Here is a 16,464-nt window from a genome sequence, read left to right on the forward strand (position 1 = left end):
TTTATTTAACTCTTGACCACCTTAGCTCAGAAGGAGGTTGAAGCGTGACCGCCCAATTTTCAAGACTTTGGGAGGGACCCTTGTTGGGGACGGGCCTGAGAGGGACGGGTGACTTGCTACTTGAAACCTGAGTGGTGACTGAAGTCCCAGCTGGGAGGCTGCTCTGCACACAGTGGCTGGTGCCTGCCCTCTGCATGAATGGCGTCCTGAGGAGGGTGGGGTTTTTGTTGTTGTTTGTGTGTGTGTGTGTGTGTGTTTTTAAGCATCAGCAAGTACACGCACTACACCTGTTGGGTGCAGGGCTCTCCAGTGGCAAGGGCAAGGTCTTTTGAACCAGATGGATTTGGGTCTAATCTCAATTTAACTTTGGGCAAGCTCTGAGCCACCATTTCACCATCTGCAAAACAGGGATCATAGCCACTGCCGAGGGCTGCTGTAAGGATTAAATAAGAAAACATGTAGGGGGGAGGGTGTAGCTCAGTTGGTAGAGCATGTGCTTAGCACGCACAAGGTCCTGGGTTCAATCCCCAGTACCTTCATTAAACCTAGTTACCTCCCCACCACTGGCCAAATATATATATATGAATATATATGTATATCTGAAGACATGTGAATTCACTGAACATAGAACTTGGCATATTGGGGAGCGCCATTCCAGCACGGGCGCCGTCTCTCCTTCCTGCCTGAGGCTGCCCTGCCAGCCCCACATGCAGTGTAGACAGTGCTCACTCAACACACACCAGCTGAGCGAGTGGCTAGATCAATGGAGATGTTGGGGAAAGCTTTCCCTCTGCAAAGTCAGGGTTTTCGGAGCTTTTGCAAAGCCACTCCCAACTTGGAAGAAGTAAGTCTCTTTCACCAATGGTGCTATTTTGATTGTTTGACACCAAAATAGAAACCTCTAGCACTGGGTCTTAGAGCCCAAACCCAACTTGCCTGGAGAGCGGATGTCGGGCTAGTAGTGGCTTCTGTGCCCATGAACTCTGGCCCGAGCCGATGGGCTGCTTGAGTCAATTCAGGGAGCCCCGAGAGACCTTCTCGGGATGACGTTTGGGACCCGCATGATGTGTGGCCGGATGCCTCTGCAAGGTGCCGGATTTAGGGTCGGAGTGGCTCGCTGAGGTGATGGGTGTTGTGAAACCTTAGGACAGCCTGTTCCAGGGACACATCGTGATAAGCCAGTCTGTCAGGATTCCTCCTCTTCCTGCAGCGAATAAACACAATCAGGGGAGCCCGGGCGGGCAGACAGAAGGGCGGCGGGGCCGCCCAGCTGCAGCTCTTCTCCCTGGAGGAGCCCCAGGCCTGGCTTCTTGTCCTGGGCTCACCTGTACAGCCCTGGACGGGGCCCTGTCCGCCCTGGGCCATAGTGGGGACACCTGGGGGAGAACTTCTGGAGCAGTTGCTCCCTAATATACAATGGCGAGTGCAGACCTTGTCACCCAAACGAAAACCCCTCCGAGGAAGGAAAAGGAAGAGGGAGCTGGCATTTAATGAGCGCCATTAAACTCTGTGCCTGGTGACTTAATCAGCCGTCTCTGGGTGTCCTCACCATCCTTCACGTGTCAGCTGTCCTCAGCTTGGGGCCACGTGCGCGGGGCTGGGGGTGGGGGTGGGGGTCAAAGCTAGGAGTAGACTCTTCTCCCTGGAGGAAGCCATGCAGGCATCAGAGACTCCCTGGCTCCCCGCCTCCTCGTCTAGTTTTGGGATGAGGGAGCTGAGGTGCACAGAGGAGACAGCGCTGCCTTGGGCCCGCCCCCTCGAGGCTAGAACCAGCCTTCCGCCTGGCACCCCCACCTTCCGCTGTACCCCCTTGACTCCTCCCATTGCCACTCATGTCCCTTGTTGTTGTTGAAGGGGCTCCTGAGCTGGCCCCATCAGCCGGGCACAGCGGGTGCCACCAGAGCCAGCTCGAAGGTGCTGCTCACCACTGTGGGGCGCGTCTCCCCAGGGCCCAGCTCGGCCGCCCCCCCGACTTTGCCAAGACTGTCGTCCCCTTGTTGTCACAGTGCCTCCCCATGGAAGAAGCTTTTCTTTTTCCTTGATGAGAGTTAAAAGTATCACTGATGTTATCATCAAAAAAAAAAGGTAAAATTGTAGCATTCAAACTCCGGTCTCCCAAGAAGATGCCCCAGCCCCCAGCAAGCAGGGTTTGCCGTCGGTCCCCTGTTCTTGACCTTGGTTGTCCTTGGTTGACCTTGGCTCCCAGGGGCGGGCTGTGGCGGGCGCACCTCGCCTCTCAGACTCCCCTGTGGCCGGCACAGAACTGGCCCCTGGGCTGTGCCCGATGCCTCCTTGTGCAATAAAGCAAGAAACAGGGTGTGAGTCAGTGACCAGATATTATCCCTGTGAAGTGAAATGCATGAGGGCCTGTGCCCAGGTGTCCAGCACAAGTCACACGCCACAGCCCTGCCTGGCCTCCGAACGGGTCCCTCCTCTCTACAGGTGCACTCTGTTGGGCCGTAATCTCTCCTAGTTTGCGGTGTACCTCTGGACTGACTTTCCAGCGGGGTGATGGGTGGTTGTGGGCCATTCAAACCAGCCCCCCTCAGCCCGAGTTCTTTCCTATTCCGCTCTTGCTCTTTATATTTAATTTTGTTATTTTCCATGACATTGGAGAGACAGATTAAATGCAACTAAATGGAAACGGACTCTGAATAACATCATGGCATTACCACAAAGAGCTTTTAATACAGACAAATTAGTTGCTAGATTTGGAAACTGAAGTTACACTTCTGGAAATCTCTGCTGCATCTGAAGAAGAAAAAGGTTTTAGAACCAGTAAAGATTTATTGTAAGCCTGGTATTAGTTCTTTTGTTACTAGTAATTAATGGCCTAAGGGAGGGAGGGATTGGGGAACAACCGATGGTTTCTGAGGACCTACTGTGTGTCATGCTTGCTGTACGTCTCATCATGTGGCCATGACCGAGGCCCAGATGCAGGTAGCCAGGCTGGTCTGGGCTCACATTCTGTCTCTACCCCTTCCTGGCCAGGTAACCTTGGGCTATGACCCTCTGAACTTGTGAGTCCACACCCATCAGATGGTGAAGTCTACCCTGACCTCGCTTAACCGCTCTGGGGGGGATTAATTCCAACAAGGTCTGGAATGGGGCTTGTACACACATATTCAAAGCAAAATAAGTAGGAATCATTCAAGTAATAGTATTAGTAATTCTCAGATGGTTCAGCCAAAAAAAAAAAAATGATTCGGCCAAAGTGAATTTGAACAAATGAGCAATTGGGTCAAAACAATTTGGAAGAAAACTGAGTTGCTAACAGGGCAACTTGGCCCAAACAAAAATTTGGTGGAAAATGAGTATCCGCAGTGGTTGACACTTGAGACGTCTATTGCAAATCCATCCTCCCGTGTGCCAAGCATGTCTGCACGCTTCCTTCTAGGGTTTTCCATTGTCTTCCTGTTTCGTTTCTGCTTTATTTCAGTAATTTCTTCTTGCTCTTCATTGTAACAGGGAGATGTTAGGACGCAATAAATATTCAGTAGAAAGCGAAAAACCTACATGGCCAAGGAAAGCGGAGATAGTTGAGATGACCACCTCATCTACCGAGGTGATTTAAATGAATTATAGATTGTTGCAAAATCATGTGTATGGCATAAGCTCAGTTTTGTAGAAAAATATCGTGTCTGTGTAAGAAGCCACGGCTACATCCAGAGAGTAGGTGGGGAGGGACGTGAGGACCTGTGAGTTTTTTATGCTTTTATTTTGGTTCTCTCTATGTATGTTTTACTATTTCTGAGACAAGAATGCACTCCGTTAATACTAAGAAAGAAACGAAAAGAAAAAGCTCAAAACCTTTCTGTCTTTTGAATCGTCTTTTTTTAAACTTTAAACGATGTCATTTGTTTAAGCCAATTCCACCTTTTCTGACTTTTTCATATTTTGCAATTTCTCATACATTGAGATTGAGGTTATTCCCCAACCTGTGAAATGGGGATAAAAACATTTACCATAAATGATGAGTGGAAGGATGGAGTGAACCGTCATATATAAAATTTCTTGCTCAGTCCTGAGCATATTGTAGGTCCTAAACAAGTGATAATTGACGGTTTTCGTCTTGTGGAAATATGTTCTAACAAGCCTTTGTAGTTGCGTATGGGTTGTCCTCGTCAATTCCTCTGGGTGGACGTGAAGAGTGTTTTCCCATTGCCTTTACTTGCAGGATTATATCCTCCTAATTTGTCACTTCCTCCATGTAACCCTGCTCCATATGCCAGGCTGTTCTGCTTCCAGCAGCCAGAGCTGCTCCTTTTAAAACTTGAACTGGGCCACACTAGTTGTCAGAACTCCAATGAATTCCTATCATTTTTAGGTTGAGAGTGAAGCCTGACTGGGGCCCACAGGCCCCTGTGCTCTCAGGCCCTGGCCACTCCCTTCTGACTCTTTACCTACCTGGTCCTAGCTTGGTCACTGCGAGTTCTCAATACACCAAGGCTGTTCTGCCTCAGGGCCTTTGCATGTCTCATCCATTCCCTTTGTGGAGATGCTCTTGCCCTGGCTGTGTGCCTGGCTGCCTCCCTCAGTGCCTCAAGGTCTCAGTTGTCATCCCCTCAGCCAGGCTTTCCCAGAGCCTTTTGCCTTTCTTTCTTCACGGCACTTATGCACAATATTTAATATGCATATGTCTGTTTATTTAATGCCTCTCTTTCCCACCAAAATGTGAGCTTCCCAAAGGGATGAACTTTGTTGAATTAGCTCACATTTGTGTCCATCCAGGCCTTAGAAGAACACTGTCCTCTTGAACTCCCAGGAAGCGTTTGTGGAATGGATGAGTGGAATAAAACAGGGAGTGAAGTCTGACCTTAATACTCATCACAAATAGTTTAAATACAAACGATCTCCTGAAAATGGCTAAGAAGTGAACACCCTCCTCCCCGCTCCAAAAGAAGAGAACACAATCTCTGAAACATGGCTGAAATTCTTAAAGAATCACAACCAGTCTCCAGATCACCTAGTGATGTGCCAAAATGAATAATCCTTGACAAAGAGGGAGTGAGGATTTATTCCCTCTCAACCAATCAGCATCCTGCCCAGGTATCGGTGGACCAACTTGCCTGTAGGCAAATTGTTTTTCAGCCACATCACCTAGGATCTGTGCGGTGGGTGCAGTGGGAGATACAGCAGAAAGTTGGGGTCTCTAACTCAGCTTATCCCCCATGAAGCGGGGCAAACCCTGATTCTGCAGTTCTGGGTACCAAGCTGTGTTTCTAGAGGAAAACCACCCTTTCCTGCCTACCTCGGCCCCACGAGGGTATCCTAGCCCAGAATAACCCCTCATCTCCCAGAGGTACTTAGGGCATCTCAGCCACCCAGCTGGGAACACGTGTTTCATTCACAGAAAGCTTCGTAGAGTCAGCTTGAGAATGGCAAGGCAGAAATGTTGTCAGAAGAAGGGAAGGGAGGGGGGTGGGCGAGTGCTGTGGGAAACTAGTGGGGAGGGCTGGAAAGGATCCTCTGGTCCACTTGCCATTGTGTATTTTGGAAGTGTATGTGTGTAAGAGAGAGACAGACAGAAAGACAGGAAGTGAGAGAGAGTACACAGAGACAGAGACAGAAAGATGAGACAGAAAAAGAGAAAGAGACAGAGAGAAACAGGGAGGGAGAGACACAGGGTGGGGGGCAGGCCTGTGTGTTTACATACGAGTGTGATAGAGTGTGATGTGTGTCTGTGTCTCTGGGTCCGCGCCTCTAATGGTTGTCTGTTTATTATCCAAGTACCTCTGTGTGTGGCTATCTGTCTGCTTGCTTCTGCGTGCCTCTGCGTGGCTCTGCCGCTCTCGCTGTGTGTGCTGTGTGTGATTCTCCACCTGTGCTGGGTGGCGGTCCTCTCTGCAGGCACACAGCCTTGCCCTTCCCTGGCTGGGACCCTTTGGGTACCGTGCCTGGCTTGGAAGATGCTGTGGAGATAAACTAGAACACCCAGGACATCCAGCCGCGAGGAAGAAAGGGGCAGGGCCTCGGAGTCGCAGCCCAGCTGGCAAAACTGGATGCAGTGAAGTTTCTAAATCCCTGGCCCAGTCCAATGGGAGACCCGCACGTGGGAATCCAGGCTTCTGAGCATGACCCAGAGGGACCTCTCCTTCGGCCCCTAGGGATCGCTTATTACCCTGGCCCATGCTTCCTACCGGTTCCCAATGCCTCAGAACTTTGCTCCAGGCTTTCCTTCTTCCTTTGGAACATCCGTAGAACACCTCCTCCAGGAAGCCTCCCCTGACCATCACAGAACAGCTGGCCTCCGTCGCCTGGGTCCCCACTGGGCTTGGACACAGCTCCGTTGGAAGACTTCCGTCCTTGGCTTGTATGCTTTTCGGTCTGTTGCCTCCATTCTCACCCCCCACAGGACTTCAGAGCTCCTTGAGCACAGGGACCTGGCTTATCTGATTTCATACAACCAGGGCCCAGCACAGGGCCTAACGTGCAGAATAAATAAACACTGCCCAGTGGGGCTGAGCCCGGAGACCTGCGTTAGCACAGGCTGACCAGTCCCGTCTCTTCCCCTCCCTGCGCCTCCCATCACCCCAGGAGGAGGAGGTGGGAGGACACGGGAGCATCGCCCAGCTGCCTCGGGACCTCAGCTAACGCTGCTCTGCTTGCTACTGGACTTGCTTAAATGTAACCCACGTCTTTTCCTCTCCCCCAATCCCTCCTTAGACAGAGGGCGTTGCCTTTCGCATTGAACTTTCACAAAGCGTCTCGCTGGATGGGGGCACTCTCTCAATGGCTTTCTTTTCAACAACAAAGAAATGTTTGGGGAATGTGCATTAGCCTAAAACCACCTCAAACAACATGGGTTTAGAATCCTTAAAGAGATAATCTGACAGAATCTGTAAGAGAAGGAGTCGGAGACACTTTACACAGATTTAGCAATTCTTCCTCGGGGTATGACCTCTCATTACAAGTGCTAGATGTCATGGCAAATAAGCCTTTTAAAGCTCAGCTTGAAAAAGCAGTGCTGAGTGGTTCTTTTGTGCAGAGCACGAATTTACACACACCCAGAGAAAGAAACAAAATCCCCACCGGGCTCCGGTCAGGCAAACGGGAGGCGGACGGTGTTCCCAGCCTGCCCGCCTCGGATGTGGAGCCAGAAGGCGCTGAGACCCGAGTGAGGAGGAGAAAGATCTGGCAAGTGGAGTTGGATGACGCAAAATGAGTCCTCCGGGGGGCAGACACTTTGGGAAGAGCACGGCCAGCGTCAGAGTCCAGCCCTTACGTGCGATGTGGAGACGGAGCAGAGTGAAGTTTCTCCATGAATATCACTCGTGATAAAGTAGCTCATCTGTTACTTCCTAAGTAGCAAAGACCATCTCAGCTGCATCTACTGGATGCTCACCATGACACAAAAGTTGTTCCAAGCTGGTTATCTACAGCATTATTATTATTTTTCCCTCCACCTATTTGTAAAGCGGGTATTCGATTTTTCCTGTTTTTTTTTTTTTTAAATCACTTTCCTAATGAGGAGACTGTGGTTTGAAAACTGGATCCCCAGTCTCACAAGGATTGGGAGCCGGGATTCAAACCCAGGCCTGACCTCTTCGCCATGGCCTTGTCCCTGCTCTTATAAATATGTCCCACTGTTCATCCAAAATGGTTGTACCAGAATGCCAGGAGAGTGCTCTATCTGGTAAGGCTCTGTAGCTTCATTCCTCGGCCATTCCTCGCTGGCTGGGTTCTGTGAGTCCTGCTTATCTCACGAATGGAGGGATGGGGTCTTGAAGCCAAATGCATAGAGAGGTCAGGAATGTAATGGAAAGGAATGAAATGTCCCAGGGTAAGCAGCTGGGAGAGGTGGGGGCTGGGGAAAACCAGAAAGCCTACGTTTATCTAAAGGGGACAGAACTCCTGCTCCCAGCCACCACTGCCATGATAATCATGGCCCCACCATGACCAGATCTTCACATATTTTTAGAAGCCAGAGAGCCAGGTTGGGGGGTGACACTTTATCTCTAAGAGTTGATCACTCGTGAAAGTTAATTTCCAAAATGTGTGTAGCACCAACAAAACTCATTTGGGTACTCGAGTTGCAAACTCTGTATGTGAACGCTGCTTCCACGTGGGGCTCCTGGCATCGTACTGGCTTTGGCATCCTAAGGCGAGAGTCCACACCCCAGTTCTGCCCCTGGCTAGCTGGGTAGCCTTCCCAAGCCTCAGTTTTCCTGTCTGTAAAGTGGGAAACACTAACAATCCTTCCCTTACAGTTTTGTTGAGAAGAGTATGAATACATTTGAGCATCTGACTGACACTGCAGATCGGTTATATCCAACACGGAACTGTTCCCAGCCCCTGCTGCCCCCACCGTTTCTCACATCGGGGCACCATTATCTTCTGGCTGCTCCCTCTGACGGAAATGGTCTCCTACACTTGTTGTAACGTAAAGGGCTCTGCTTTCAAGAACTTGCCATTGACTGGTTCCCTCTTGCCATCCAGGTCTCAGATGATATGCTCCCTCCTCAGAAACACCCTCCCTGTCCACCCTGTCTAGTTTTGCCACCCGCCTCCTGCATCAAGCCTCCACGACACTGCCGCCCACCACGCTGCTTTCCCAATAAACCCATTATGATCTCATGTATTTCCTTGTTGCAGAGTCCACTGGCCATTTTCCCAGGGTGAGCAAGGACTCCACTGGTCTTTGTGCCCAGTTGCTTTGTTGGCATCCAGAACAGGTCTTGGCACATTGTCGGCACTCAGTAGATATCGGTTGAATGAATGGATGGATGGAGTGCTGGGTGAGACTGTGAGATGCAGTATGATACAGTGGTTTTGAGAAGCTGGTCCCTTGGATTCCTGATGCCTGGACGACCTGGAGGGCTTGGGGCTTGTTTGGAATCTTGCTATGAATCAGCACTAGGTCCTGCCCCTTCCTTGCTCCCTTACCTAGTAAAATGTTATGGTCTGAGAAGCAATTAGAGAGATAGAGATAAAGCCTCCTGGAGCATAGATAGAATCAGAAATACAGAATTAGCCTCTAAGCAGGCCGAACAGCTCACAGCATCAGGCAGGCCAGTCTGAGAAAGGTGGAGAGGCGCATCTAGCTTTTTACCAAATGCACACGGGCTCAGATGTGTCCAGCGAGAATTTAAACCTTGTTTACTTTGACAATTATCTCTACCTGTGGCGGGTAGATTTCCCTTTTTATTGGTGATACAAATGTCCTTTTAGAATAGATATTTTTTGTTTTTTTAAAAAAGAAAAATATTAAGTGTATAATTTTGAACGTGGTGTGTGGATGCGACAACCTGATGCAGGTGATGGCACACCAGCGGCTGAAGTTCAGCAGGTCCAAACCTGGGCAGTTAAATGACACTCCCTTGGAACAGACCTCAAAGATCTCTAAGTTGTAGCCCTGGCCCAATTTTCCAACTGTTTCCTTTTCCTCTCTTTCTTTTAGGAAACTGCCCCAAACTTCCCTGCTTTACCAGTATCCCTGCCTCTGGGCTCAGCTCACTCTCACCCCCTCCCAGCATGCCCTTTGTTCACATACCCATCCTCTAAGATGCAACCTGTTTCTACCTACACCTGTAAGGTGTAGACTGCTTTTTTTTTTTTAATGGAGGTACTGGGGCTTGAACCCAGGACGTTGCTCATGCTAAGCACAAGCTCTACCACTGAGCTATACTCCCACCCACCACCACCTCTAAGATGCAGCCTCCTCTAATTCATTGTTGATCCTTCTGTAATAATCACTGCTACCATTTAAACACTTTCTGTGGACCAGACCCAACAGGGACACCCATATTTAAGGGATCTGCTATGGTGGGAGGTTTGTCCTCGTTAGCACCATGTCACTGAGGGGTGAAGAGCTCTGGCTAAGATCCCTCAGCCGGAAGGACCCGGGACAGGTTCCCATCCAGGAGTCGTGACCCCAGAACCCAGGGGCTTAACCTCCCCGCTCTCTGTCACCCTGGGCACCTTCTACACAGCCATAGAGTTCCCTGGGTCTGCGTCTTCTCCTTCCAGGGCCCACGAGCTGCTCCAGGGCACATTGTGAATCACTCTTCAACTTTGGAGGGTTTGGCACTTATGGAAGATTCTGCAAACGTCACAGGAACCTCAAGCCAGATTAAGCTGATGTTCTCCTGGTGGAGTGGCAGGCGCGGCAGGGCTGCCCACCTGTCCTGGGAATCTGGGTAGGGCAGCCAGAAGGAGGGCAAGTCACTCATTACTTGGGCGGGGGGGGGGGGGAAGGCTGTCCTTTCTGGATCCTTCTAAAAATGGGGGCCCCATTGGAGGTGTTATCTCAGAGTTGTGGAACAGACACAGCTTGGGTTTGGGTTCATTCATTTCCTGACTGTATAGCCCCAGTCAAGCCTCTCCATCTCCCCCAGCCTCAGTTTCCTGATCTGTAAAACCAAGCTGCTGGGAGGCTTATGTGAAATAAAGGAAATACAGCATCTAACACTGAGCCCGGCACATAGTAGGTCTTCCTTACATCACCATTGGATTTCTGCCCACTTCATCTCATCACCTCTGCCCCCTGCTTCCCTTAGATGGGCCTGTGTGCAAGAGCGGTGGAGGTTCTTACATCTCCCTCTCCCACTAGCAAGACATCCTTGGGCAATTTACTCTCAAATCTGCAGTCTCCTAATCTGTGAAATGGGAATGATAATCCATTTGGCCCAAGGCTGGTTGTGAGGGTTAATGAGATAATTTGGAGCTCTTAGAAGCAGCGATGACCCAGCATGTAGAAAATGCAAACTTGGGAGAGGTGCCTCTTTATGGCTTCATTCCACAAGCAAATCGGAATGATCTAATCCCCTCTTACTTGATTGGCTCTTTTCTCTTTCTTGTTTGCAGCCACAGAAACATTTCAAATTCCACAGTAAGTACCAGGTAGGAAGATGCAGAGATAGAGAAGGAAATCTATGTACAAAGTTGAGCACTCCTAACGGAATGTAGCCCGAAATATCAAACCTGGGGGCAAAGACATGGAAAAAATGAGTAAAATTTAGAATCCATCTGAAGAGCTCTTCAAAGTCCATTTTCCTTTTGCACTTTTCTCTAAATGTCATCGAGATAAATAGATGTTCCTCAACTGGGGAAAATTCAGATTGCAGAGAAATATTCAGGTCATATGCACCTATTCAGCACTCGCTGAGGGCCAGCCGACCCGAAGATGAAGGAAGGGCATACAGGTCTCCCAGTCTTATGGCGAAAACAGAAGGGGGAGGAAAGGTGTGAGGCCACCCAGTGGTGAGAGGGGGTGGGAGAGGCGGTGCTGTGGGGGTGGAGCGGGGCTGGGTCAGAGCAGCTCCAGAGGAGACAACAGCCAAGGCAATGATGAGGTGAAATGCGCAAGTTGGTCAGATTCCCCGGTGGCATCCTTTCTGATTTGCTCTTTGCAAGCCCAGAAACAGACATTCACCGGCTAATTGAGGCAGAGAAGGAATATATGGGAAGGAGGCTGAGCAGCTCACAAAATGGACAGGGAGCTAGACTTGGAAAAGAGTAGAACTGGGGGTGCTCTGGGGATCCTGGGAGCCGGAGCTCGCAGACAGCCTCATCGGCAGTAGGAAGGAATGTATTTCAACTGTTTCTTTGTTTTTCCTTTGTCTGTGTCACCTGGCTTAAAGATTCTAAGTCCAGGGAGGGAAGACTTGATGGTACCGACCGAGATCACATGCACACCTGAGACTCCAAGGAGCGGGCAGGACTTTTGGGTGACAGCCGCCTATGACCACACCTAGAGGGGGAGCCATGATTCTCCAAGTAGAAAGTGATGACAGAGATCAACAGCATCCATGACTATGTGCACGGCAGTGAGTGAAAGAGGGTCCCAGACAATGCCGCTCCAGCCCCCTTTGGTCCTGGGTGTATCGGCATTTAGTCTACGCCAGGCCCGGCATTAGGCACCAAGAGATGAGTAAGATTGATCTGAAATGAATTGAACCTGGGGTTGTGAACAGATTCTTTGATGCCAAACCCCTGCCTCTAGGAGTGAATGGCCTGGAGGGGCAGGAGGCATGGAAGCTGGAGGAACAGAGGGACAACCGGGTGCCTCAGTGGGGGATGGGGGAGAGGGAGTAGGTCCTTACTGATGTTCGCTGGAGGTCAGAACTACCAGGACAAGGAGAGCCTCACTCAGCACCTGAAGGCTCAAAAAGTGGCCCCGTCCTCCCCAAGCCATTTTGACACCCATCCCAAGTCGGTCTCAAGGCCTGTTTGGCCAAGACATCCCCAGAACCAGATTATCCAAGCATAGAATGTTGGGCCAATCCCGGGACAGATCAGGACTAGGAGGCACAGCCCAACAGTCCCACCCTGGGTTGTCACAGGTCAGGTGGTCTCCTACCTCCTTTTCCAGAAGCCACATGGCAGGAGCCCCATGGCCCGATCGATGGCCAGGTGACCAGGCACATAGCAGGTGTTCAACAAATAGCTATGGAAGAGAGGAAGAGACGGGGGGAGGGATGGAAGGAACTCATAACCAGACAGAATGGATTTTTAAATGACCAAGTAAAGTGGAAGTGGAACACTAAGTAAACAAATGAGTGACTTCTACAGGGATAAGGGAAAGGGAAAAAAATGAATGCACGAAGATTTAAGAGAATCCAAACTCTGCCATTTACTAGCTGTGAGATCCTAGGCCAATTACTTAACCTCTCGGGGCCTCAGTTTCCTCATCTGTAAAATGGGGCTCATTTGGACACCTCTCCCCGAGAGGAGAGTCACTGTCAGGATGAATGCAAAGCCCTCAGCTCCGAGGGAGCGCTCCAGGCACATCAGCTGTGGTAACTAATGGGCGAACGGTCCAAAGTGAACGAAAGAATAAAGGAAATGAAGACAGCGGGGATGAGGAGACAGTGGAAGGCCTTCACTGGTCACCTCTCCATCCTTGGTGGCCAGCAAGGGCTGGGGACTGTCTGCCTCGCAGACAGGGTCGCTCCCTCCCTCCCGCCCTGTGCAGGCCCAGCCTGTTTGATTTCAGGAGGAAGATAAGATGCCTGGGCTGCTTTTTCATCTTCTCCAGGCCCTCCCCCAGCTCACCACCCCCTTGGCAATTGGGGCCTTCAAAGTCCCTGCTGGCTCCAGATCTGCAGATAATCGTTTACTGTAATCCTACCCAGGAAAGAAGCTGATAAAGTCCAGATGGAGCGTGAGGTCTTCAAACTCACTTTCTCTGCTCCGATAACACCGGGGCCTCTAGGGAGACCCCTTTCTCTCAGGAAGAGAGGAAAAGTGGTCAGTGTTCGCGTAGTACACGCGCTGTGGGAGGGGATGTTCATTCACTAGGGAAGCGCCTTGCTTTCCTGGGGCCGATGGGTGGATGGGTAGAGAAGGAGCCCTAGCTTTGGAGTCAGATCAACCCGGATTCCAAGCCCAGCTCAACACTGCAGTAAAATGTCAGCATGAAACTGTTCCAGGGTGCTGTGAAGGTTCGGGGGTACACTGGGTGTGGAAAGACCTGGGCTGGCACAATTTCGGTCCCTCCCTTGGTCAGAATTCTCCATGTGGTCCAGGAAGGCCCCCGAGCATCTGAGCTCCAGGATGGAGACCAGCTAGCTCCCTGGACATGCCCTCAGCGGACATCCACGGGGCCCTGCCCAGGAGTCAAATAGGCCTGAATTTGAATTCAGCTCTCTCACTCACAGGCTGTGTGATGTTTGGCAGGTTGCCAAACCTCTCTGGGCTTCAGTTTCCTCATCTGTAAAGGGTCTGCTAACAATCCCCACTTCATTGGCTGGTTGCCAGGGGTCAAATGAAATAGGAAATGAGAAATTAGAAAAGTCAGCAAAGCAAGGTGTTACTCCTCTTCTTGACAAATTGGGCCCATGATCCCTCACAGTGGAAGGGCCACGTTGTTAGACCTGAGCAGGGAATGCTGGAAACATCCACCCGGTACTGCATTTAGGAGGGTTGATGGGGCCCCTCTGACCCATTTACTCAGGATGGTGGTGCTCCAGGCCTCACTCACCACCGACTGTTTGTCTGATCCCTGAGGAAGTCCTGAGGCCTGACTGTGCAGACCGGGGTGTGGCTCAGGGACGCGAGGTGGATGCATGGGGCAGCAGCAGCTTCAGGCACACCCTGCAAACGGTAAGGGACCAGGCAGGGGCTGGGGGCCCCTGCGGGAGGAGCCTCTGACTTAGCGCGATTCCTCATTTTGACTTAACTTCATATCCCTTTCATCGATCCATTACATAAATCCATCCAGATTTGAGATCCGACCCTACCTACTTCTAAGAGGATTTAGAGTATTTTAAGATTAAAACCTAGGGCAAAAGAAGACCTTTCAAGAGATCATCTGCTGCTCAGTCTCCTAATGAGAAAAATGCAGTCGAAACTACGGGAGATGCCCTGCGCACCGATCAGATTGGCGGAGATCTGAAGCCTGATAATGCTCTGCGGAGGTGCCTCTGTGGGGAAACAGACATGCTCACCACGGTCAGAGGCACAAAAACATGTGCATCAGCTCAGGAAGGCCTTGGGGTTCGAGTTGTTAGAAATTAAAGTGTGCTTGTCCTTTGACCCAGCAATTCTAGGCTTTTATCCCTTACTTATTACTTACCCCCGTTGAGCAAAGGCATTAAAACAAGGATACTGAATGCAGGGTTATATGTTGGGGGAAATATGGAAGATATCTAAATGCCATTAATAGGGAACAGGTTAAATAACTTCTGTTGTAGCTCTTGAGAGACAGCACATTCTAGGGCAGAACCACGTGTATAGTGTGCCCCTCCGGGTGCAGACGCAAAGGATAGAGGCAGATTTGTATACTCACAAACTAGCTTGAAACTGATCACAATCATTGCCTCTGGGGAGGGGAACTGGATGCTTGGGGGCTCCGAGCTGAAGGATTTACTCATAACAACACTTTTTTTTTTTGTTATATCCATGTATGACTTGTTAAAAAAAAAAAAGATCCAAAGATCTAAAGACTCCCCCTCACAATAAAAAATAAACAGGAAAACATCAACCACCACCACACACACACACACACACACACTCAACCCACAGAGGACCTGGCTGAGATTCGCCGCAGAACTAGCACAGCAATTTGCCCCGCCAGACCCTCAATAAACATGAAAAGAAATAAATAGATCGGGATTATCGCAGGAAGAAAGCAGAGTAAATGTTTTCTGGTACCTGAGCTGAACCGTTTTATAAGACTTGCGCAACGTCTTTTGCTGACAGCGTGCTGATGCAAAGGCGAAATGGCAAGCAGGTTGTACTACATAGTTTGCATTTTCTGACATCAGAAAGGCCTTACATTAGTCTTCAGAGATAACATGTCTCCTGAACAAACAAGCAATTAGCAGTCCGCCCCACCACCACCACTCCAGCACCGCGCTCTCTGGGACCCTCCCCGAGAATCTGCAGTACCTCGATCTAGCACACCATGCTTACTCCGCTCCAGGTGGAAACACGGCCCTGTGGGCACGTGCCCTGTTGCCACTTTTAGGGGACTTTGGCCAAGATGCTGTATTGCAGCCTTTCAGAAAGGAGAAAGGGACACTTTGGTGGTGAAGTGGGCACTGGAACAAGAGACCAGGGTTTGAATCCATCCTTGGATGTACCCACGTCTAGTAGCTGAGTGGTTTTGAACAGGTGGCATTGTTACCAAGTCCAAACTTGTTTTGCTCGCCACCCGACAGGCCAATAAATCAGTAGATTAGATTTTAGGGCAGGAATAGTGACTTTATTCGGAAAGCCAGCAGATGGAGAAAATGGCAGACTAATGTCCTGCAGAACCATCTTCCCCAAGTCAGAATTCAGGCTCCTTTTATACTAAAAAGGGGGTGTGGTGTGGTTGGTTGTTGCAAACTTCTTGATGTTGGAATTCTTTGTTCCTGTAGCTGTCCACACAGGTCAGGTCACGCTGTTCCTGTAACCTCCAACATGACACATGTTTATCTCTCTGTGAATGGAGAGGTGTTACACCCTTACAGGCCAGAGCCTTCAGAATGGGCTCTCCTGTCCATTTCAGGCTCTAGGCAATATTCTTTTACAAAAGGGGCAGAACCAGCCTGACTCAGCACAGGAAACAGAGCACAGGGTTAGAGCTGAAGGAGCAGAGCAAATATGGAGTCAGATTTGTTCTTCCCCATCACAGCGTAACATTACTGAGTCTCAGTCATCTAACCTGTGACATGAAGCTAATGACAGCAGATGGGATCAGGCAACTGACATGACTACTTTAAATGGCCTTTAAATACTCAAGAAGAAGGCTCAGGTTCCCCTTGCCCTTGGTAAGGTAGGACAATCTTGCTCCACTGCAGATCTTGGTAGTGCTAACCAGAGAAGCTATCCTGGGCTAGCCACGTCCTGGAACAGAGCAACAGCCTTCTGAAAGGAGCAAAGAATGTGTGATGAATGACAACATCCACTACTGTGTGTGGCATCATGCTTGGAGCCTCGGTTCCCTCATCGGCAAAACTGACAAAATAACCTTTGTGCGGTGTTGCCAGGAGTCATTGACAATGTATCTAAGGAGCCCAGCACATAGTAGGAGCT

General features: G+C 50.1%; 1 non-coding gene across 1 annotated transcript; it reads left to right on the forward strand.

Annotated features, from left to right (window-relative positions):
• Positions 1-466: 466 nt before the first annotated feature.
• Positions 467-539, forward strand: TRNAA-AGC (transfer RNA alanine (anticodon AGC)). Its single transcript has one exon. It is a non-coding gene; the product is annotated as a tRNA-Ala (tRNA).
• Positions 540-16,464: the final 15,925 nt, after the last annotated feature.

Source organism: Vicugna pacos, chromosome 22 (assembly GCF_048564905.1).
Source record: "Vicugna pacos chromosome 22, VicPac4, whole genome shotgun sequence".
Classification (NCBI taxonomy): domain Eukaryota; kingdom Metazoa; phylum Chordata; class Mammalia; order Artiodactyla; family Camelidae; genus Vicugna; species Vicugna pacos.